At 44.2% G+C, this 2,884-nt stretch overlaps 1 non-coding gene across 1 annotated transcript; it reads right to left on the bottom strand.

Moving 5' to 3' along the window:
- Positions 1–2,010: 2,010 nt before the first annotated feature.
- trnar-ucu lies at positions 2,011–2,082 on the bottom strand. Its single transcript has one exon. It is a non-coding gene; the product is annotated as a tRNA-Arg (tRNA).
- Positions 2,083–2,884: the final 802 nt, after the last annotated feature.

The raw sequence follows: 2,884 nt of genomic DNA, 5'->3' as shown, positions 1-2,884 counted from the left end.
ATAGATAGATAGATAGATACAGACAGATTGATTTCTTCATCAGGGAATTGTGGGTCTGGTAAAGTCTTGCGTTGGCCGGGAATCGAACCCCGGTCAACTGCTTGAAAGGCAGCTATGCTAAACACTATATCACCAACGCTGGAAAACATTTAGAGCCACGAGGAGGGAAAACTCTTCCTCTAGCAGCTCAATCTGGTACAACACTGATCTCCAATAAGGTAACAACTGATGTTACATTAGATAGATAGACAGATTTCTTCAGCAGGGAATTGTGGGTGTGGAAAAGCGCTGCGTTCGCCGGGAAATCGAACCTGGGTCAACTGCTTGGAAGGCAGCTATGCTAACCACTATACCACCAACGTTGGAAAGGATCTGGAGCCATGAGGAGGGAAAACTCTGCCTCTAGCGGCTCAATCTGGTACAACACAGATCTCCAATAAGGTAACAACTGATGTTACATTAGATAGATAGATAGATAGATAGATAGATAGATAGATAGATAGATAGATAGATAGACAGATAGACAGATAGATAGATAGATAGATAGAATTGTGGGTGTGCAAAAGTTTTACGGTGGCCGGGAATCGAACCCCGGTCAACTGCTTGAGACAGCTGCTTGGTTAGCAGCTATGCTAACCACTATACCACCAACACCAGAAAACATCTGGAGCAACGAGGAGGGAAAACTCTGCCTCTAGCGGGTCAATCTGGTACAACACTGATCTCCAATAAGGTAACAATTGATGTTACATTAGATAGATAGATAGATAGATAGATACAGACAGATTGATTTCTTCATCAGGGAATTGTGGGTGTGGACAAGTGTTGCATTGGCCGGGAATCGAACCCCGGTCAACTGCTTGAAAGGCAGCTATGCTAAACGCTATACCACGAATGCTGGAAAACATTTAGAGAAACGAGGAGGGAAAACTCTGCCTCTAGCAGCTCAATCTGGTACAACACTGATCTCCAATTAGGTAACAACTGATGTTACATTAGATAGATAGACAGATTGCTTCAGCAAGGAACTGTGGGTGTGGAAAAGCGCTGCGTTGGCCGGGAATCGAACCCGGGTCAACTGCTTTGAAGGCAGCTATGCTAACCACTATACCACCAACGCTGGAAAGCATCTGAAGCCATGAGGAGGGAAAACTCTGCCTCTAGCGGCTCAATCTGCTACAACACTGATCTCCAATAAGGTAACAACTGATGTTACATTAGATAGATAGATAGATAGATAGATAGATAGATCTATAGAATTGTGGGTGTGCAGAAGTTTTACGGTGGCCGGGAATCGAACCCGGATCAACTGCTTGAGACAGCTGCTTGGTTAGCAGCTATGCTAACCACTATACCACCAACACCAGAAAACATCTGGAGCAACGAGGAGGGAAAACTCTGCCTCTAGCGGGTCAATCTGGTACAACACTGATCTCCAATAAGGTAACAATTGATGTTACATTAGATAGATAGATAGATAGATAGATAGATAGATAGATAGAATTGTGGGTGTGCAAAAGTTTTACGGTGGCCGGGAATCGAACCCGGGTCAACTGCTTGAGACAGCTGCTTGGTTAGCAGCTATGCTAACCACTATACCACCAACACCAGAAAACATCTGGAGCAACGAGGAGGGAAAACTCTGCCTCTAGCGGGTCAATCTGGTACAACACTGATCTCCAATAAGGAAACAATTGATGTTACATTAGATAGATAGATAGATAGATAGATAGATAGATACAGACAGATTGATTTCTTCATCAGGGAATTGTGGGTGTGGACAAGTGTTGCATTGGCCGGGAATCGAACCCCGGTCAACTGCTTGAAAGGCAGCTATGCTAAACACTATACCACGAATGCTGGAAAACATTTAGAGAAACGAGGAGGGAAAACTCTGCCTCTAGCAGCTCAATCTGGTACAACACTGATCTCCAATAAGGTAACAATTGATGTGACATTAGATAGATAGACAGATTTCTTCAGCAAGGAATTGTGGGTGTGGAAAAGTGCTGCGTTGGCCGGGAATCGAACCCGGGTCAACTGCTTAGAAGGCAGCTATGCTAACCACTATACCACCAATGCTGGAATGCATCTGGAGCCATGAGGAGGGAAAACTCTGCCTCTAGCGGCTCAATCTGGTACAACACTGATCTCCAAAAAGGTAACAACTGATGTTACATTAGATAGATAGATAGATAGATAGATAGATAGATAGATAGATAGATAGATAGATAGATAGATAGATAGATAGAATTGTGGGTGTGCAAAAGTTTTACGGTGGCCGGGAATCGAACCCGGGTCAACTGCTTGAGACAGCTGCTTGAAAGGCAGCTATGCTAAACACTATACCACAAACGCTGGAAAACATTTAGAGCAACGAGGAGGGAAAACTCTGCCTCTAGCAGCTCAATCTGGTACAACACTGATCTCCAATAAGGTAACAACTGATGTTACATTAGATAGATAGACAGATTTCTTCAGCAAGGAATTGTGGGTGTGGAAAAGCGCTGCGTTGGCCGGGAATCGAACCCGGGTCAACTGCTTGGAAGGCAGCTATGCTAACCACTATACCACCAACGCTGGAAAGCATCTGGGGCCATGAGGAGGGAAAACTCTGCCTCTAGCGGCTCAATCTGCTACAACACTGATCTCCAATAAGGTAACAACTGATGTTACATTAGATAGATAGATAGATAGATAGATAGATAGATAGATAGATAGATAGATAGATAGATAGATAGATAGATAGATAGATAGAATTGTGGGTGTGCAAAAGTTTTACGGTGGCCGGGAATCGAACCCGGGTCAACTGCTTGAGACAGCTGCTTGGTTAGCAGCTATGCTAACCACTATACCACCAACGCTGGAAAGCATCTGGAGCCAT

This window comes from Pygocentrus nattereri, chromosome 17, assembly GCF_015220715.1.
Source record: "Pygocentrus nattereri isolate fPygNat1 chromosome 17, fPygNat1.pri, whole genome shotgun sequence".
NCBI lineage: Eukaryota > Metazoa > Chordata > Actinopteri > Characiformes > Serrasalmidae > Pygocentrus > Pygocentrus nattereri.
Note: the sequence above shows the minus strand (reverse complement) of the source record. Positions and strands in the feature narration are given on the sequence as shown.